We start from the raw sequence: 22,800 nt of genomic DNA, 5'->3' as shown, positions 1-22,800 counted from the left end.
CCAGGAATCATACAATGTTAGTCTAAAGCTTTAGTCTAAAGAAATTAGACATGGCTAGCCAAGCTTCAGCAGGACATTACATTCAATAGCTAAATTGATGAAAAATCAATCAGCTTTGGTGATGACAAGAACATCACCTTGAAACTCTAGAATTCATTCTTAAGAATTCTAAAGAAAAATACCTAATCTAAGCAACAAGATGAACCGTCAGTTGTCCAAACTCAAACAATCCCCGGCAACGGCGCCAAAAACTTGATGTTGTTGCCGGATCAAAACTTGGCACTGTTATTGCAGGGAACAAATGTGAAATTGTAGTTAGGACATTTAATTCCCTGGCAACGGTGCTAAAAACTTAGTGCACAAAATTGTGATCATCAATGGCGCCATCAACATGGTACGCACAATTGTAATCTCAACTCTTTATCACAACTTCACACAACTAATCAGCAAGTGCACTGGGTCGTCCAAGTAATAAACCTTACGCGAGTAAGGGTCAATCCCACGGAGATTGTTGGTATGAAGCAAGCTATGGTCATCTTGTAAATCTCAGTCAGGCAGATTCAAATGGTTATGGATGATTTATGAATAAAGCATAAAATAAAGATAGAGATACTTATGTAATTCATTGGTGAGAATTTCAGATAAGCGTATGGAGATGCTTTGTCCCTTCCGTCTCTCTGCTTTCCTACTACCTTCATCCAATCCTTCTTACTCCTTTCCATGGCAAGCTGTATGTTGGGCATCACCGTTGTCAATGGCTACAGTCCCGTCCTCTCAGTGAAAATGTTCAACGCGCTCTGTCACAGCACGGCTATTCAGCTGTCGGTTCTCGATCATGTCAGAATAGAATCCAGTGATTCTTTTGCGTCTATCACTAACGCCCCACAATCGTGAGTTTGAAGCTCGTCACAGTCATTCAATCCTTGAATCCTACTCAGAATACCACAGACAAGGTTTAGACCTTTTGGATTCTCTTGAATGCTGCCAACAATTCTAGCCTATACCACGAAGATTCCGATTAAGGGATCCAAGAGATATCCACTCAATCTAAGGTAGAACGGAGGTGGTTGTCAGGCACACGTTCATAGGTGAGAATGATGATGAGTGTCACGGATCATCACATTCATCAAGTTGAGGAACAAGTGATATCTTAGAATAAGAATAAGCCGAATTGAATAGAAGAACAATAGTAATTGCATTAATACTCGAGGTACAGCAGAGCTCCACACCTTAATCTATGGTGTGTAGAAACTCCACCGTTGAAATTACATAAGTGATAATGGTGATCATTGGCTTCGGCCCCAGAGAGGGAACCAGAAGAACCAAGATGATCTAAGAACTAGACGACCAAAGATGAAAATACAATAGCAAAAGGTCCTATTTGTAGAGAACTAGTAGCTTAGGGTTTACAAAGATGTGTAAATGACATAAAAATCCACTTCCGGGCCCACTTTGTGTGTGCTTGGGCTGAGCATTGAAGCTTTCATGTGTAGAGACTCTTCTTGGAGTTAAACGCCAGCTTTTATGCCAGTTTGGGCGTTTAACTCCTATTCTTGTGCCAGTTCCGGCGTTTTACGCCAAAATTCTTGAGCTGACTTGGAACGCCTGTTTGGGCCATCAAATCTCGGGCAAAGTATAAACTATTGTACATTGCTGGAAAGCCCAGGATGTCTAATTTCCAACGCAGTTGAGAGCGCGTCAATTAGGCTTTTGTAGCTCCAGAAAATCCACTTCGAGTGCAGGGAGGTCAGAATCCAACAGCATCTGCAGTCCTTTTCAGCCTCTGAATCAGATTTTTGCTCAGGTCCCTCAATTTCAGCCAGAAAATACTTGAAATCACAGAAAAACACACAAACTCATAGTAAGGTCCATAAAAGTTAATTTTAACTAAAAACTAATAAAAATATAATAAAAACTAACTAAAACATACTAAAAACATACTAAAAACAATGCCAAAAAGCGTATAAATTATCCGCTCATCACTCTCCAGTTACATCTTCATCCTCTTCAGAGGAAGAATAATCTTCAGAGCTCATGAATGGCAGAAAGAGATTTAATGGAATCTCTATGGTCTCTATATGAGCCTCAGATTCCTTTGGATCCTCAATAGGGAATTCCTTCCTGCTTGAGAGACATCCGATGAGATCTTCCTCATTGGAATTTTCGTCCTCTCCCTCCTCCTTGCATTCGGCCATATTGATTATATCAATGACCTTGCACTCTCTTTTTGGATTCTCTTCTTGCTTGGTAGAGTACTATGAGGAGTTTCAGTAATTTTCTTACTCAGCTGGCCCACTTGTGCCTCTAGATTTCTGATGGAGGACCTTGTTTCATTCATGAAACTTAAAGTGGCTTTAGATAGATCAGAGACTAAATTTGCTAAGTTAGAGGTATTCTGTTCATAATTCTCTGTCTGTTGCTGAAAAGATGATGGATAAGGCTTGATATTGCTGAGCCTATTTTCCACCATTATTAAAGCCTTGTTGAGGCTTTTGTTGATCCTTCGATGAGAAATTTGGATGATTTCTCCATGATGAATTATAGGTGTTTCCATAAGGTTCACCCATGTAATTTACCTCTGCCATTGCAGGGTTCTCAGGATTATAAGCTTCTTCTTTAGAAGATGCCTCTTTAGTACTATTGGATGCATTTTGCCATCCATTCAGACTTTGAGAAATCATGTTGACTTGCTGAGTCAACACTTTGTTCTGAGCCAATATGGAATTCAGAGCATCAATTTCAAGAACTCCCTTCCTCTGAGGTGTCCCATTATTCACGGAATTCCTCTCAGAAGTGTACATGAATTGGTTATTTGCAACCATGTCAATATGTTCTTGAGCCTCTGCAGGTGTTTTCTTTAGGTGAATGGATCCACATGCAGAATGGTCCAGTGACATCTTAGAGAACTCAGATAGACCATAATAGAATATATCTATCATGGTCCATTCTGAAAACATGTCAGAAGGACATCTTTTGGTCATCTATTTGTATCTTTCCCAAGCTTCATAGAGGGATTCACCATCTTTTTGTTTGAATGTCTAAACATCCACTCTAAGCTTGCTCAGCTTTTGAGGAGGAAAGAACTTAGCCAAGAAGGCCGTGACCAACTTATCCCAGGAATCCAGGCTATCTTTAGGTTGAGAGTCCAACCATGTTCTAGCTCTGTCTCTTATAGCAAAAGGGAAAAGCATGAGCCTATAGACTTCAGGATCTACTCCATTAGTCTTAATAGTCTCGCAGATCTGCAAGAACTCAGTTAAGAACTGGTAAGGATCTTCTGATGAAAGTCCATAAAACTTGCTGTTCTGTTGCATTAGAGCAACTAATTGAGGTTTCAGCTCAAAATTGTTTACTCCTATGGCAGGAATTGAGATGCTTCTTCCATCAAACTTGGACGTAGGTGTGGTATAATCACCAAGCATCCTTCTTGCATTATTGTTGTTAGGTTCGGCTGCCATCTCCTTTTCTTGTTCGAAAATTTTAGCAAGGTTGTCTCTGGATTGTTGTAATTTAGCTTCTCTTAGTTTCCTCTTCAGAGTCCTTTCAGGTTCTGGATCAGCTTCAACAAGAATGCCTTTTTCCTTGTTCCTGCTCATATGAAAGAGAAGGGAACAGAAAAAGAAGAGGAATCCTCTATGTCACAGTAAAGAGGTTCCTAATTGTTAGTAGAAGAAGAAAGGGAGTAAGAGTGAAGAAGAATGAATAGTCTGAATAAAGGGCAAAGGTAGGGGCAGTGATTTGAAATCAAGAGAGGTGAAGAGAAGTGTTAGTAAATAAATAAATAAATAGAATAAGATGAGAGAGAGAAATTTTCGAAAATAAATTTTGAAAAGGAGTTAGTGATTTTCGAAAATTAAGATAAGAAATAAAATTAAAATTAAAATTTAAAATAATTAATTAAATTAGGAATAATTTTGAAAAAGGGGGAGATATTTTCGAAAATTAGAGAGGGAAAAGTAGTTAAGTTGTTTTGAAAAAGATAAGAAACAAACAAAAAGTCAGTTGGTTAGTCGAAAAAGATTTGAAATTCAATTTTGGAAAGATAAGAACATAAGAAGATATTTTTGAAATTAACGTTTTTTTGAAAAAGATAAAATTTTTGAAAAACATATGATATAAAAGACATGATAAAAAGATATGATAAGAAGATAAGATAGAAAATATATGGTTGAAAAAGATTTAATTTTTAAAATTAAAATTAATTACTTAACTAACAAGAAACTAAAAGATAAGATTCTAGAATTTAAAGATTGAACCTTTCTTAACAAGAAAGTAACAAACTTTAAATTTTTGAACCAATCACGTTAATTGTTAGCATAATTTTTGAAAATAAAGATAAAATTTAGAAAAAGATTTTTGAAAAATTAAAATAAAAAATTCGAAAATAAATAAAAAATGAAAAAGAATTGATTTTTAAAAAAGATTTTGAAAAGATAAGATTTTTAAATTTGAAATTTTGACTTGACTAACAAGAAATAACAAATTTTAAAATTTTTTTGATTAAGTCAACCCAAAATTTCGAAATTTATATGAAAAACAAGGAAACGATATTTTTTTGATTTTTGAATTTTTTATGAAGAGAGAGAAAAACACAAATATGACCCAAAACATGAAAATTTTGGATCAAAACACTTAATGCATGCAAGAACACTATGAATGTCAAGATGAACACCAAGAACACTTTGAAGATCATGATGAACATCAAGAACATATTTTTGAAAAAAATTTGATGCAAAGAAAATATGTAAGACACCAAGCTTAGAAATCTTTAATGCTTAGACAATATGAATGCAAGAATGCACATGAATAACAATAAAAGACACAAAACAAGAAAACATCAAGATCAAACAAGAAGACTTACCAAGAACAACTTGAAGACCATGAAGAACACCATGAATGCATGAATTTTCGAAAAAATGCAAAAATTTTTAAAACATGCAATTGACACCAAACTTAAAAATTGACTCAAGACTCAAACAAGAATCACAAAATATTTTTTATTTTTATGATTTTATTATTTTTTTGTATCTTTATTATTTTTTTCCGAAAATATTCTTTAGGAAAACGAAAAAGAGAAAAAAATTTTGAAAGATTTTTTTTGAAAAATTTTTGAAATTAAAACAAAAAGAAAATTACCTGATCTGAGCAACAAGATGAACCGTCAGTTGTCCATACTCGAACAATCCCCGGCAACGACGCCAAAAACTTGTTGCACAAAATTGTGATCATCAACAATGGCTCCAAAGACTTGCTGCTCTCAAACATGAATCACACTTAGTCACAACTCTGCACAAATAACCAGCAAGTGTACTGGGTCGTCCAAGTAATAAACCTTACGTGAGTAAGAGTCGATCCCACACAGATTGCTGGTATGAAGCAAGCTATGGTCACCTTGTAAATCTCAGTCAGGCGGATAATAATTGATTATTGGGTTTTCGAATAATAATAAATAATAAACAGAAAATAAAGATAGAGTTACTCATGTAATTCAATGGTGGGAATTTCAGACAAGTGTGTGGAGGTGCTGTGTTCCTTCTGAATCTCTGCTTTCCTACTGCTTTTATCCAATCCTTCTTACTCCTTTCCATGGCAAGCTGTATGTAGGGCATCACCGTTGTTAATGGCTACATCCCATCCCTTCAATGAAAATGGTCCAAATGCTCTGTCACAGCACGGCTAATCATCTGTCAGTTCTTGATCATGTTGGAATAGAATCCCTTGATTCTTTTGCGTTTGTCATCACGCCCAGCAATTACGAGTTTGAAGCTCGTCACAGTCATTCAATCCTGGAATCATACTCAAAATACCACAGACAATGTTAGACTTTCCGGATTCCCATGAATGCTGCCATCAATTCTAGCTTACACCACGAAGATTCTGCTTAAGGAATCCAAGAGATATGCGCCCGGTCTAAGGTAGAACGGAAGTGGTTGTCAGTCACGCGTTCATAGGTTAGAATGATAATGAGTGTCACAGATCATCACATTCATCATGTTGAAGTGCAACGAATATCTTAGAATAAGAATAAGTCGAATTGAATAGAAAATAGTAGTAATTGCATTGAAACTCGAGGTACAACATAGCTCCACATCCTTAATCTATGGTGTGCAGAAACTCCACCGTTGAAAATACATAAGTGATGAAGGTCCAGGCATGGCCAAATGCCTAGCCCCCAAACGTGATCAATAGTCTCCTAAGATGAATAATAGAATAAAACCGAGACCAAAAGATTTAACGTGGTCAGAAGACGACTAATACACTAGTAAAAAGTTATATTTATACTAAACTAGCTACTAGGGTTTACAGAAGTAAGTAATTGATGCAGAAATCCACTTCCGGGGCCCACTTGGTGTGTGCTTGGGCTGAGCTTGATCTTTACACGAGTTGAGGCTTCTTTTGGAGTTGAACACCAAGTTGTAACGTGTTTCTGGCGTTCAACTCTGGGTCGTGACGTGTTTCTGGCGTTTGACTCCAGAATGCAGCATGGAACTGGAGTTGAGCACCAGTTTACGTCATCTAATCACGAATAAAGTATAGACTATTATATATTTATGGAAAGCTCTGGATGTCTACTTTCCAACGCCGTTGAGAGCGCGCCATTTAGAGTTCTGTAGCTCTAGAAAATCCATTTTAAGTGTAGGGAGGTCAGAATCCAACAGCATCAGCAGTCCTTTGTCAGCCTTTTATCAGAGTTTTGCTCAGGTCCCTCAATTTCAGCCAGAAAATACTTGAAACCATAGAAAAACACACAAACTCATATTAAAGTCCAGAAATGTGAATTTAGCATAAAAACTAATGAAAACATCCCCAAAAGTAGCTAGATTATACTAAAAACTATCTAAAAACAATGCCAAAAAGCTTATAAATTATCCGCTCATCAGTATGCGTGACATCTCATCGTGCCAGACACATGACACCAGCCTCCTTCCCACACAACTCTTGGGTCAAGACACCATGTTACGCCGATTTTCCATCCACGCGTACACGTTGCGGACACTTACGCGTGGATTGACCGAATTGCAGGTGACGCATACGCGTGGGTTGGCTCGTGCGCCAGGCACCTTACCAGCATGATTCTAGCATAACTCTCGGGTGATTTTCATAAATTTGAACCTCCATCTGACGCGTGGGCGTCATCGACGCTTACACGTCGTTTTCACTTTTTTTAATGAAAATAGGCAAATATGCAGAATCGAGAATTAACACTAATATGAATGAAATGAAACTAATAGAAAGGGATGATCATACCATGGTGGGTTGTCTCCCACCTAACACTTTTGGTTGAAGTCCTTAAGTTGGACATTCAATGAGTTCCTTGTCAAGGTGGCTTTTGCTTGAACTCTTCTAGGAATCCCCACGAATGCTTGTTATTCCAATAGCCTCCAGGATCCCAAACTAGGCGCATCAAGCTTCCAAGCAAATTTGAACAAGTGACAAGGCCCCAAGATTGATGAAGGTTGAGGTGTATTTTGGGGTCCCAAACCTTGTTGGTCATCACCCTTTCTTCTTGATCTTCATACTTCCATTCGGGTGACAAGGTTGAAGAATTCTCATTTATGCGCTAAGACATCTTCCTAGACCCAATCAATTGGAAACTATACCAACCATTGCACTTAGACCTTGGACTTCCAACCATAAGGAATCTAGGATTATATTGCCAACCACTAACCATCTCTCTTTTACTTTTAAAACCACAAAGAGCTCTAAGTTGCCCATCCGTCTCAAGCAAACCAAATTCAAGTGGAATGAGAAAGTTAAGGGATATGAATTTTACCCACTTGAATGTTGTGAAGAAGGGTGGTGACTTAGGGGGAGAGGTCTCCAACAACTTTGGCATGGTGATTTCAAGCTCCACTCCCTTGTGCTCTTCCTTGACAACTTCCACCACGTTGCAAACTTCCTCATTTCAACCTCTTCCTCTTGGTAGCTTCCATCCAATTCAATCTCTTCTTCATTTCTTACCAAGGGCATGGGAGGTTGTACACCCTCATTAACATCAAATTCAAACATCTTGGAAGGAAGCTCTATGACTTGATTTTCCTATAGAGGTTCCACATCTCCTAAGTCTTCAACCACTTCCTCTTTTTCGATAATTTTGGCTTTCTCCACTTGCTCTAATACAAAATCAGACTCCTCCTTGATGTCTTCCACCTCTTGACAACTTTCTTCAATTCCCACTTCCACCTTTTAGGCCTCCTCATGCTTCTCTTGAAGTATGGATGTGTGAATCTGATCCATTAAGTCCCTTAGATGATCCCTTCTCTCTTGTTCCATGTCACTAGCATAATTGGGATCGTGTTGCTCTTGGATTGATGGATGTGGGTGCTCTTCCTTGGAGGGTGGTGATGGGATGGAGAGATCATTATCTGGTTGAAAAGAAAGTGCACTAGAGCTTGAGGGTTGAATATTGGGGGTAAATAATGGATCCATGCGGGATATAAGAGCTTGGAGAGTAGATGTGAGACCAATGAGAGTAGAGGTAAGTGTGGTTTGAAGCTCTCTTTGCCCTTGGCACATAGCACTAAAGGTATCATCTATGGGAGCTTGGAGCGGATAGGAGGGTTCATTTGTTGGGAGAAAAGGCTTATAATACGAAGGTGGTTCCTCTTGGTAAAGGTATGGGGGTGGTGAATACTGAGGTGGTGGTTCTTAAGAGTAATTGTGTTGGAGTTGGGGTGGTTCTATGTGTGGTGTGTATGGTTCATATGGTGGTTGGTATAGTGGATATGGGTTAGGGTCATATGGAGGTGTTTGGTGGTAAGGGGCTTGTGAGTATGGTGGTTCAAAATTATGTTGAGGAGGGAGTTTATAGGTATATTGTGGTGGGTGTTGATTGTCACGAAAAGGTCCACCATAACCATTACCTTGGATCATGGAGTGGTTGTTGCTCATAGTATGTTGGTGGAGGTTGTTGCCAAGAGGGTTGATCAAATTCTTGTGGCTCCTCCTATCTTTGATTCTCCCATCCTTGATGCATATTCTGATTGTAGCCTCCATTGTCTACAACATAATTTGAACAAACTCATAGCCAAAGTGATGAGAATTCATAGTAGCAAATAAAAACAAAAACTAATAAAAATAAGCAACTAGGTCCTAAAACTAACACAAACTAACAAAGAAGCAAAAAGCAAATATATATAATAACCAATAATAAGGCACATGTTTACAATTCCCCGGCAACGGCGCAATTTTGATGAACGGATTTTTGATGGTATAGAATTTCACAATTGAAATATCGTTGTTAGTATAGTTTCTTAACCAAGAAAGAATCCTTTCATACAAAAATTTGTTTGTCACAAGTAACAAACCCCTAAAAATAATAATCGAAATATTCAAACCTCGGGTCGTCTCTCAAAGGAATTGTAGGGAAGTGTTCTTGTTATTAGTTATGAGTTGTATATTTTGGGATTTTAGAATAAGAGACAAGAAAAGCAATTTGCAAAGGAGATAAAATAACAACTATAAAAGCTCTTGGCAAGGTATGAGAACGAGAGGTCCTATCCTCGTTATCTTTCTCAATTGTGACATCAATTTTCCATTGCTCCCACTTAGTTAACCCTCTAATTATGAAGGACAGTCAAGTGGACAAATCAATTTGATTCCTCAAGTCCTAGTCAACTCCTAAGGAAAGACTAGAGTTAGTGGAATTCAAATCAATTAGCAACTTTTAATTATCAATCAACAAAGGAGTTTGATAACTCAAGTGTCACCAATTACTCAGCCAAGGCCAAGAAGAGAAAAATCTACTCTAGCATCCAACCAAGCATTTTCTCAAACACTTGGAAGGCATCACATAAAAACATAGAAGAGTAACAAAGAATATTAACTTTAAACAACCAATTACAAGCATCAATAACACAAATTAAGGAAAGCAACAATAACCATAGAGAACATAAATTACATTAATATGGAAATTGAATCTAACATCAAACATTCATAAGCTAAATTGGAACCATAAAGTAATCAACAAGGAAAATAAATAATCTAGAATGCTAGAACAAATGAAAGTAAAGGAGAAACTAAATTGAAATAAGATAGAATTCAGAAATTGGAAAGGAATAAAACTAAGACCTAAACCTAGAGAAAGGAGAGAGCCTCTCTCTCTAGACACTACATCTAAGACCTAAATTTGGGAATAATGAATTGTATGATTGATTCCTTCACTTTGAAGTCTCTAATCAATATTTTTGGGCTTGAAACTGGGCCAAAAATAGCCCAGAAATTACCCCCAGTGATTTCTGATATGTACAGCACGTGGCTCCATCACGCGTATGCATCGCTTGTCTGCAGCACTATCCACGCGTACGCATCATCCTCATGTATGCGTCACCTAATAAAAAGACAACTATGGCACATTGTATATCATTTCGAACCCCAGATGTTAGCTTTCCAATGCAATTGGAACTGCCTCATTCGGACCTCTGTAGCTCAAGTTATGTCTGATTTAGTACGAAGAGGTCAGGGCTGACAGCTTAGCAATTCCTTCAATTTCTTGTATTCCTTCCACTTTTGCATGCTTTCTTTTCATCCTTTAAGCCATTTCTGCCCTATAAACCCTGAAAACACTCAGCACACATATTACAGCATCGAATGGTAATAAGAGAGGATTAAAAGTAGAAAATTTAAGGCCAAAGAAGTATGTTTTCAATCATAGCAAAAAATTAGGAAGGAAAATGTAAAACATACGAATTCTATGAATAAGTGTGAGAATATTGGGTAAAATCTACTGAATTAAGTAGAAGATAAACCGTAAAATAGCGGTTTATCAAAAATCAAGGGACATTACTATGAAAGTGTTTTTGGTACTAAGGGATATAATCGAACACATGGAAGGAACTTGTATTATCAGCAAAAATCATCAACAATGGATCATAACAATAATTGAGTTATAGTAGTTAAGGATAGCCCATATGGTCATCATCATGGTAATTCCAACAATTGGGTCCAATTGCTATACCCACGCTTGCAGCATCAAGGTCTCTCTGCCATAGGACTCAATTCACATTGTTTCATGATTGAATGAAGAATAGTTTATTAGAATCTGAGAGGGAAAGGATAATAGACAAGGTGAAAAAAAAGTGGACATGAAATTCTGTCAGTTTTGGGTAATTAAGGTTTCTGTGGTGCTAAACTACATTTCTAAACTTCACCCTCTAATTTGAAAGAAGTGACCTTGTTTGTAGCGTTTTAGTAAGATTTGGGGAGATTAACTCGCTAAGACATTAGGCTTTAATCACTTATGGTTTAACACGGAATGAATTATTCATTGTTAAAATAGTTAGTAAGAAGTATTAATCCGAAAAGATAAACTTCTCCAAGACCTTAACTGTTTCCTCATTATTATTTTTACACCAATTCTTTACTATTTTCCTTATTATATTGTTTTACTCGTTCTCAAGAACAACCCTCTTTTCTGTTTGCTAGACTAAGTCCTGCAAGACAACTATTGTTTGCTCAATCCAACAATCCTCATGGGATTGACCTTTACTCAAGTGAGGTATTACTTGGACGACCCGGTGCACTTGCCGGTTAAGTTGTGTGAGTTCTATTTTCGCGCACCAATTGGAAAAGTGGAAGTTAATTTGTTAGGTGATTGGTGCATGAAATTGTGATCATCAATGGCGCCATCAACATGGTATGCTCAATTGCAATCTCAACTCTTTATCACAACTTCGCACAACTAACCAGCAAGTGCACTGGGTCGTCCAAGTAATAAACCTTACGCGAGTAAGGGTCGATCCCACGGAGATTGTTGGTAAGAAGCAAGCTATGGTCATCTTGTAAATCTCAGTCAGGCGGATTCAAATGGTTATGGAGGATTAATGATAAAACATAAAATAAAGATAGAGATACTTATGTAATTCATTGGTGAGAATTTCAGATAAGCGTATGAAGATGCTTTGTCCCTTCCGTCTCTCTGCTTTCCTACTGTCTTCATCCAATCCATCTTACTCATTTCCATGGCAAGCTGTATGTTAGGCATCACCGTTGTCAATGGCTACAGTCCCCTCCTCTCAGTGAAAATGCTCAACGCGCTCTGTCATAGCACGGCTATTCATCTGTCGGTTCTTTTGCGTCTGTCACTAACGCACCACAATCGCGAGTTTGAAGCTCGTTACAGTCATTCAATCCTTGAATCCTACTCAGAATAGCACAGACAAGGTTTAGACCTTCCGGATTCTCAAGAATGCCACCATCAATTCTAGCTTATACCACGAAGATTCTGATTAAGGAATCCAAGAGATATCCACTCAATCTAAGGTAGAATGGAGGTGGTTATCAGGCACACGTTCATAGGTGAGAATGCTGATGAGTGTCACGGATCATCACATTCATCAAGTTGAGGAACAAGTGATATCTTAGAACAAGAATAAGCTGAATTGAATAGAAGAACAATAGTAATTGCATTGATACTCGAGGTACAGCAGAGCTCCACACCTTAATCTATGGTGTGTAGAAACTCCACCGTTGAAAATACATAAGAACAAGGTCTAGGCAAGGCCGTGAGGCCAGCCCCCATAATCTAAGAATTAGACGTCCAAAGATGATCCTAAGATCTAAAGTGATCAAAAGATGTCAAATACAATAGCAAAAGGTCCTATTTGTAGAGAACTAGTAGCTTAGGGTTTACAAAGATGAGTAAATGACATAAAAATCCACTTCTGGGCCCACTTGGTGTGTGCTTGGGCTGAGCATTGAAGCTTTCATGTGTAGAGACTTTTCTTGGAGTTAAACGCCAGCTTTTGTGCCAGTTTGGGCGTTTAACTCGCATTCTTGTGCCAATTCTGGCGTTTTACGCCAGAATTCTTGAGCTGACTTGAAACGCCTGTTTGGGCCATCAAATCTCGAGCAAAGTATGGACTATTATACATTACTGGAAACCCAGGATGTCTACTTTCTAACGAAATTAAGAGCGCGCCAATTGGGCTTCTGTAGCTCCAGAAAATCCACTTCGAGTGCAGGGAGGTCAGAATCCAACAGCATCTGCAGTCCTTTTCAGCCTCTGAATCAGATTTTTGCTCAGGTCCCTCAATTTCAGCCAGAAAATACCTGAAATCACAGAAAAAGACACAAACTCATAGTAATGTCCTGAAAAGTGAATTTTAACTAAAAACTAATAAAAATATAATAAAAACTAACTAAAACATACTAAAAACAATGCCAAAAAGCGTATAAATTTTCCGCTCATCACAACACCAAACTTAAATTGTTGCTTGTCCCCAAGCAACTGAAAATCAAATAAGATAAAAAGAAGAGAATATGCAGTGAATTCCAAAAACATCTTTGAAAATCAGTATTAATTAGATAAGCGGGGCTTTTATCTTTTGGCCTCTGAACAGTTTTGGCATCTGACTCTATCCTTTGAAATTCAGAATGATTGGCTTCTATAGGAACTCAGAATCCAGATAGTGTTATTGATTCTCCTAGTTAAGTATGATGATTCTTGAACACAGCTACTTTATGAGTCTTGGCCGTGGCCCAAAGCACTCTGTCTTCCAATAATACCACGGGATACATACATGCCACAGACACATAACTGGGTGAACCCTTTCAGATTGTGACTCAGCTTTGCTAGAGTCCCCAAGTAGAGGTGTCCAGGGTTCTTAAGCACACACTTTTTGCCTTGGATCACGACTTTATTTTTACCCTTGCCTTTCGGCTTTTTTTTTTGCTTTCTCTCTCTTTTTTTTTTTTGTATTCACTGCTTTTTCTTGCTTGAAGAATCATTTTTATGATTTTTCAGATCCTCAGTAACATATCTCCTTTTTTCATCATTCTTTCAAGAGCCAACATTCATGAACAACAAATTCAAAAGCCATATGCACTGTTTAAGCATAAATTCAGAAGTCAAAGTATTGCCACCACGTCAAAATAATTAATCTGTTATAAAATTCAAAATTCATGCAATTCTTCTCTTTTTCAATTAAGAACATTTTTCATTTAAGAAAGGTGATGGATTCATAGGACATTCATAACTTTAAGGCATAGACACTAAAACACTAATGATCATAAGACACAAACATAGATAAACATAAGCATGAAAATTCGAAAAACAGAAAAATAAAGAACAAGTTGATTAAAGAACGGGTCCACCTTAGTGATGGCGGCTTGTTCTTCCTCTTGAAGATCTTATGGAGTGCTTGAGCTCCTCAATGTCTCTTCCTTGCCTTTGTTGCTCCTCTCTCATGATTCTTTGATCTTCTCTAATTTCATGGAGGAGGATGGAATGTTCTTGGTGCTCCACCCTTAGTTGTCCCATGTTGGAACTCAATTCTTCTAGGGAGGTGTTGATTTGATCCCAATAGTTTTGTGGAGGAAAGTGCATCCCTTGAGATGAATCTCTCAATCTCCCATGACTCGGAGGTGGAAGCTTTTGCCTTCCTTTTCCTCTTTCTAGAGGTTTCTTTGGCCTGAGATGCCATAAATGGTTATGGAAAAACAAAAAGTAATGCTTTTACCACACCAAACTTAGAAGGTTTGCTCGTCCTCGAGCAAAAGAAGAAAGAAGAGAGTAGAAAAAGAAGAAATAGAGGAGATGGAGGTGGCTTTGTTTTTCGGCCAAGGGGGAGAAGCAGTGTGTAGGTTGTGTGAAAATGAAGGAGTGAAGAAGGGTTTATATAGGGGTAGAGAGGGGGAGTGGTTTGAATTTGGATGGTGAGGTAGGTGGGGATTTATGAAGGATGGATGTGAGTGGTGAAGAGAATGGTGGGATTTGATAGGTGAGGGGTTTTTGGGGAGAGGTGTTGAGATGATTGGTGAATGTGTGAAGAAGAGAGAGAGTGGTGGGGTAGGTGGGGATCCTGTGGGGTCTACAGATCCTGAGGTGTCAAGGATAATTCATCCCTGCACCAAGTGGCGAGCAAGAATGCTCCTTCTGCCAATCCTGGCGTTAAACGCCAGGCTGGTGCCCATTTCTGGCGTTTAACGCCAACTTCTTGCCCATTCCTGGCGTTAAACGCCAGTCTGATGCCCCTTTTTGGCGTTAAACGCCCAGAATGGTACCAGACTGTGCGTTAAACACCCATTTGCTGTCTTCACTGGCGTTTAAACACCAGCAAGTTTTCCTCCAGGATGTGCTGTTTTTCTTTCTATTTTTCATTCTGTTTTTGCTTTTTTTCAATTGATTTTGTGACTTCCCATGATCATCAACCTATAGAAAACATAAAATAACAAAAGGAAAATAGATAAATATAACATTGGGTTGCCTCTCAACAAGCGCTTCTTTAATGTCATTAGCTTGACAGTGGGCCCTCATGGAGCCTCACAGATACTCAGAGCAATGTTTGAACCTCCCAACACCAAACTTAGAGTTTGACTGTGGGGGTTCAACACCAAACTTAGAATTTGGTTGTGGCCTCTCAACACCAAACTTAGAGTTTGACTGTGGGGGCTCTGTTTGACTCTGTTTTGAGAGAAGCTCTTCATGCTTCCTCTCCATAGTTATAGAGGGATATCCTTGAGCCTTAAACACAAGGGAATCTTCATTCACTTGAATGGTCAATTCTCCTCTGTTAACATCAATCACAGCCTTTGCTGTGGCTAGGAAGGGTCTGCCAAGGATGATGGATTCATCCATGCACTTCCAGTCTCTAGGACTATGAAATCAGCAGGGATGTAATGGTCCTCAATCTTTACTAGAACATCCTCTACAAGTCCACAAGCTTGTTTTCTTGAATTGTCTGCCATCTCTAGTGAGATTCTTGCAGCTTGTACCTCAAAGATCCCTAGCATCTCCATTACAGAGAGAGGCATGAGGTTTATGCTTGACCCTAGGTCACAGAGAGCCTTCTTGAAGGTCATGGTGCCTATTGTACAAGGTATTCAGAACTTCCCAGGGTCCTGTCTCTTTTGAGGTAATCTCTGCCTAGCCAAGTCATCCAGTTCTTTGGTGAGCAAAGGAGGTTCATCCTCCCAAGTCTCATTACCAAATAACTTGTCATATAGCTTCATGATTGCTCCAAGGTACTTAGCAACTTGCTCTTCCGTGACATCTTCTTCCTCTTCAGAGGAAGAATACTCATCAGAGCTCATGAGTGGCAGAAGTAAATTCAATGGAATCTCTATGGTCTCAGTGTGAGCCTCAAATTCCCATGGTTCCTCATTAGGGAACTCATTGGAGGCCAGTGGACGTCCATTGAGGTCTTCCTCAGTAGCGATCACTGCCTCTTCCTCCTCTCCAATTTCGGCCATGTTGATGGCCTTACACTCTCCTTTTGGTTTCTCTTCTGTATTGCTTGGAAGAGTACTAGGAGGGAGTTCAGTAACTTTCTTACTCAGCTGACCCACTTGTGCCTCCAAGTTTCTAATGGAGGACCTTGTTTAAGTCATGAAACTTTGAGTGGTTTTGATTAGATTAGAGACCATGGTTGCTAAGTCAGAGTGGCTCTGCTTAGAATTCTCTGTCTGTTGCTGAGAATATGATGGAAAAGGCTTGCCATTGCTAAACCTGTTTCTTCCACCATTATTGTTGTTGAAACCTTGTTGAGGTCCCTGTTGATCCTTCCATGAGAGATTTGGTGATTTCTCCATGAAGGATTATAGGAGTTTCCACAGGGTTCTCCCATGTAATTCACCTTTTCCATTGATGGGTTCTCAGGATCATAAGCTTCTTCTTCAGATGAAGCGTCCTTAGTACTGCCTGGTGCAGCTTGCATTCCAGACAGAATTTGAGAAATCATATTGACTTGCTGAGTCAATATTTTGTTCTGAGCCAATATGGCATTCAGAGTATCAATCTCAAGAACTCCTTTCTTCTGATTCATCCCATTGTTCACAGGATTCCTTTCAGAAGTGTACATGATTTGGTTATTTGCAACCATTTCAATGAGTTCTTGAGCTTCTGCAGGCGTCTTCTTCAGATGAAGAGATCCTCCAGTAGAGCTATCCAATGACATCTTGGACAGTTCAGACAGACCATCATAGAAGATACCTATGATGCTCCATTTAGAAAGCATGTCAGAAGGACACTTTCTGATCAATTGTTTGTATCTTTCCCAAGCTTCATAGAGGGATTCACCTACTTTCATTTCACGTTTCTGCAATATATATATTCTAATAGTTTCTGGATTATAATTGGAACCTCTTTTAATTGAATTTTTTTAGGCGTTATGTGTGCATGTTCCGGAAAGAACACAAGTCCTTGAAAATTCAAGGCTGATACTGATTTTTCAGAAAATTTAGGGATTAAGTTAAGAAAAAAAACTAACTTCAATTAAAAATAACTTTCTCGCTCAGTCTTTGCAACGGTTGGGGAGGCTGTCGTAGAAGCGAAGCCTATCGCCACGCTGACCATCAAGAGATTGGGCCCCTTCTCAAAGATTTGATGGAATGGCCCAGCCCACCCAAGAACGCTTATGTAATATGGTCCAATGGGAGCAAGAATTTCCAGGAACATTTAGAACTTCTCAGTTCTGAGCAGAATAGCCGTTTTCAAGTAGTGTTCGATCGATTACGTATTAATCAATATTCGATTGATTGGTCTGAGGTTGAGGTTATCGACAAAAAAGATTTGACTGAATTGGTCCTAGTTACTCTTCGGGACGGAGTGGAAGAAGGAAGGGGGGAGATTCTCGAACGAAGAAAAGGATCCAATGACTTGGAAAGAATTGAACGAGGAGCCGTATGCTATGTTCCTTGCGGAAATAGAAGGCGAAATCAATCCATTTTTTTAGTTCTACGTTTTACATTCATTCTTTCTATTTTTTATTATTTTAATAATATATTATTAAAAGAATATTTTAATAATAATAAATTTATTTTGAAAATATGGAATAGTTTTTTTTCTATTTAATCTTATTATTTTTCAAATTTATATTATTCTGTTTCATAGCTATTTATATATAGTCTGAAGGTTTGGACTTCCACTCTAAGCTTACTCAATTTTTGAGGTGGAAAGAACTTTGCCAAGAAGGCATTGACTAGCTTTTCCCAAAAGTTCAGGCTTTCTTTGGGTTGTGAGTCCAACCATATCCTAGCTCTGTCTCTTACAGCAAAAGGGAATAGCATAAGTCTGTAGACCTTAGGGTCAACCCCATTGGTCTTGACAGTGTCACAGATTTGCAAGAATTCAGCTAAAAACTGATGAGGATCTTCCAATGGAAGTCCATGGAACTTGTAATTCTGTTGCATTAGAGAAACTAATTGAGGCTTAAGCTCGAAGTTGTTTGCTCCAATGGCAGGGATAGAGATGCTTCTCCCATAGAAGTCAGGAGTAGGTGCAGTAAAGTCACCCAGCACCTTCCTTGCATTGTTGGCATTGTTGTTGTGTTCGGCTGCCATGGGTTCTTCCAGTTTGAAGATTTCTGTTAGGTCCTCTACAGAGAGTAGTGCTCTAGCTTCTCTTAGCTTTCGCTTCAAGGTCCTTTCAGGTTCAGGGTCAGCCTCAACAAGAATGCTTTTTTCTTTGCTCCTACTCATATGAAAGAGAAGAGAACAAGAAAATATGGAATCCTCTATGTCACAGTATAGAGATTCCTTGAGATGTCAGAGGAAAAGAAGAATAGAAGGAGAAGGTAGAAGAATTCGAACTTATCAGGAGGGATAGAGTTCGAATTGTGCATTAAGGAGGCGTGTTAGTCCGTAAATAGAAGGATGTGAGAAGAGGGGAAGAATTTTTGAAAATAAATTAAAAGATTTTTAAAAGAATTTTGAAAATTGATTGATGATTTTCGAAAACTAAGAGTGGGAAAGAAATTAAGTGATTTTTGAAAAGGATTTTGAAATTAGAAATCAAAAAGATATGATTGAAAACTATTTTGAAAAAGATGTGATTAAGAAGATATGATTGAAAAGTTATGGTTTTAAAAAGATTTGATTGAAAAGATATGATTGAAAAACAATTTAAAAAGATTTGGCTTTTAAAATTAATGACTTGGCTAACAAGAAATTTAAAAGATATGATTCAGACATTAAACCTTACTCAACAGAAAAGGTAACATGCTTGAAATGTTGAATCAAATCATTAATTGTTAGCAAGTATTTTCGAAAATGGAAAGAAATTGATTTTGAAAATATGTGATTGAAAAGATATGATTTGAGAAAGATTTGATTTTGAAAAATTATGAAAACTTGAAAAAAAATTTGAATTAAAAACAAAATCTTCCCTCTTGTGCCATCCTAGCATTAAACGCCCAGAATGGTATCCATTATGGGGTTTAACGCCCAAAATGCTACCCTTTTGGGCGTTAAACGCCCAACCAGGCACCTTGGCTAGCGTTTAAACGCCAGTTTTCCTTCCTCACTGGGCATTTTGAGCGCCCAGCTTTTTCTGTGTGATTCCTCTGCTGTATGTTCTGAATCTTCAATTCTCTGTATTATTGACTTGAAAAGACACAAATTAAAAAATTTTTGGATTTTTAATAATGAGGAATAATCAAAATGAAACTAAGATCAAATAAACAATGCATGCAAGACATATAACTTAGAAGTTTGTATAGTACTGACACTAACAAGTTGAGAATGTATATGAGAAACAACAAAACACTCAAGACAAGAGAATTTAAAAATCAGAGCAAGTAAATCATCAAGAACAACTTGAAGATCAATGAAGACACATGACTGAATTCGAAAAATGCAAGAAGAATAGAAACATGCAATTGACACCAAACTTAAAATGAGACACTAGACTCAACAAGAAACATAAAATATTTTTTGTTTTTATGATTTTGTAATTTTTTTTGATTTTTCGAAAATTATATGGAAAAGAAAATAAAGAGATTCAAAATTTTTAATAAGAATTCCAGGAATCATGCAATGTTAGTCTAAAGCTTTAGTCTAAAGAAATTAGACATGGCTAGCCAAGCTTCAGCAGAACATTGCATTCAAGAGCTAAATTGATGAGAATCAATCAGCTTTGGTGATGATGAAAACATCACCTTGAAACTCTAGAATTCATTCTTAAAAATTATGAAGAAAAATACCTAATCTAAGCAACAAGATGAACCGTCAGTTGTCCAAACTCGAACAATCCCCGGCAACGGCGCCAAAAACTTGGTGCACGAAATTGTGATCATACCATAGATTAAGGTGACAGACGCAAAAGAATCACTGGATTCTATTCCAACCTGATTGAGAACCGACAGATGATTAGTCGTGCTGTGACAGAGCGCGTTGAACATTTTCACTGAGAGGACGGGACTGTAGCCATTGACAACGGTGATGCCCAACATACAGCTTGCCATGGAAAGGAGTAAGAAGGATTGGATGAAGACAGTAGGAAAGTAGAGAGACGGAAGGGACAAAGCATCTCCATACGCTTATCTGAAATTCTCACCAATGAATTACACAAGTATCTCTATCTTTATTTTATGCTTTATTCATAAATCATCCATAACCATTTGAATCTGCCTGACTGAGATTTACAAGATGACCATAGCTTGCTTCATACCAACAATCTCCGTGGGATCGACCCTTACTCGCGTAAGGTTTATTACTTGGACGACCCAGTGCACTTGCTGGTTAGTTGTGCGAAGTTGTGATAAAGAGTTGAGATTGCAATTGAGCGTACCATGTTGATGGCGCCATTGATGATCACAATTTTGTGCACCAAGTTTTTGGCGCCGTTCCGTTGATTGTTTGAGTTTGGACAACTGACGGTTCATCTTGTTGCTTATATTAGGTGTTTTTCTTCAGAATTTTTAAGAATGAATTCTAGAGTTTCAAGGTGATGTTTTCATCATCACCAAAGCTGATTGATTCTCATCAATTTAGCTCTTGAATGCAATGTCCTGCTGAAGATTGGCTAGCCATGTCTAATTTCTTTAGACTAAAGCTTTAGACTAACATTGCATGATTCTTGGAATTCTTATTAAAAATTTTGAATCTCTTTATTTTCTTTTCCATATAATTTTCGAAAAATCCAAAAAAATTACAAAATCATAAAAACCAAAAATATTTTATGTTTCTTGTTGAGTCTAGTGTCTCATTTTAAGTTTGATGTCAATTGCATGTTTCTATTCTTCTTGCATTTTTCAAATTCAGTCATGTGTCTTCATTGATCTTCAAGTTGTTCTTGATGATTTACTTGCTCTGATCTTTAAATTCTCTTGTTTTGAGTGTTTTGTTGTTTCTCATATGCATTCTCAACTTGTTAGTGTCAGTAGTATACAAACTTCTAAGTTTGATGTCTTGCATGCATTGTTTACTTGATCTTAGTTTCATTTTGATTATTCCTCATTATTAAAAATCCAAAAGTTTTTAATTTGTGTCTTTTCAAGTCAATAATACAGAGAATTGAAGATTCAGAACATACAGCAGAGGAACCACACAGAAAAAGCTGGGCGTTCGAAACACCCAGTGAAGAAGGAAAACTGGCGTTTAAACGCCAGCCAGGGCACCTGGCTGGGTGTTTAACGCCCAAAAGGGTAGCATTTTGGGCGTTAAACGCCAGAATGGATACCATTCTGGGCGTTTAACGCCAGGATGGCACAAGAGGGAAGATTTTGTTTTTAATTCAAATTTTTTTTCAAGTTTTCATAATTTTTCAAAATCAAATCTATTTCAAATCATATCTTTTCAATCATATATTTTCAAAATCAATTTCTTTCCATTTTCAAAAATACTTACTAACAATTAATGATTTGATTCAACATTTCAAGTATGTTGCCTTTTCTGTTGAGAAAGGTTTAATATTTGAATCATATCTTTTCTTGTTAGCCAAGTCATTAATTTTAAAAATCAAATCTTTTTTAAATTGTTTTTCAATCATATCTTTTCAATCATATCATTTTAAAATCATAACTTTTCAATCATATCTTTTTACAGACTTATGCTATTCCCTTTTGCTGTAAGAGACAGAGCTAGGATATAGTTGGACTCACAACCTAAAGAAAGCCTGAACTCTTCGGAAAAGCTAGCCAATGCCTTCTTGGAAAAGTTCTTTCCACCTCAAAAATTGAGGAAGCTTAGAGTGGAAGTCCAAACCTTCAGACAGAAGGAAGGTGAATCCCTCTATGAAGTTTGGGAAAGATACAAACAATTGATCAGAAAGTGTCCTTCTGACATGCTTTCTGAATGGAGCATCATAGGTATCTTCTATGATGGTCTGTCTAAACTGTCCAAGATGTCATTGGACAGCTCTGCTGGAAGATCTCTTCATCTGAAGAAGACGCCTGCAGAAGCTCAAGAACTCATTGAAATGGTTGCAAATAACCAATTCATGTACACTTCTGAAAGGAATCCTGTGAACAATGGGACGAATCAGAAGAAAAGAGTCCTTGAGATTGATACTCTGAATGCCATACTGGCTCAGAACAAAATATTAACTCAGCAAGTAAATATGATTTCTCAAAGTCTGTCTGGAATGCAAGCTGCACCAGGCAGTACTAAGGACGCTTCATCTGAAGAAGAAGCTTATGATCCTGAGAACCCATCAATGGAAGAGGTGAATTACATGGGAGAACCCTATGGAAACACCTATAATCCTTCATGGAGAAATCATCCAAATCTATCATGGAAGGATCAACAGAGACCTCAACAAGGTTTCAACAACAATAATGGTAGAAGAAACAGGTTTAGCAATGGCAAGCCTTTTCCATCATCTTCTCAGCAACAGACAGAGAATTCTAAGCAGAGCCACTCTGACTTAGCAACCATGACCTCTGATCTAATCAAAACCACTCAAAGTTTCATGAATGAAACAAGATCCTCCATTAGAAACTTGGAGGCACAAGTGGGTCAGATGAGTAAGAAAGTTACTGAACTCCCTCCTAGTACTCTTTCAAGCAATACAGAAGAGAATCCAAAAGGAGAGTGCAAGGCCATCAACATGGATGAACTTGGAGAGGAGAAAGAGGCAGTGAG

At 37.8% G+C, this 22,800-nt stretch overlaps 1 non-coding gene across 1 annotated transcript; it reads left to right on the top strand.

Annotated features, from left to right (window-relative positions):
* The first annotated feature begins 2,955 nt into the window (after positions 1 to 2,955).
* Positions 2,956 to 3,059, top strand: LOC112793668 (small nucleolar RNA R71). The gene has a single exon (XR_003198370.1). It is a non-coding gene; the product is annotated as a small nucleolar RNA R71 (small nucleolar RNA).
* The last annotated feature ends 19,741 nt before the right edge of the window (positions 3,060 to 22,800 follow it).

Source organism: Arachis hypogaea, chromosome 3 (assembly GCF_003086295.3).
Source record: "Arachis hypogaea cultivar Tifrunner chromosome 3, arahy.Tifrunner.gnm2.J5K5, whole genome shotgun sequence".
Lineage (NCBI taxonomy): Eukaryota > Viridiplantae > Streptophyta > Magnoliopsida > Fabales > Fabaceae > Arachis > Arachis hypogaea.
This window is presented reverse-complemented; position numbering and strand designations above follow the sequence as displayed.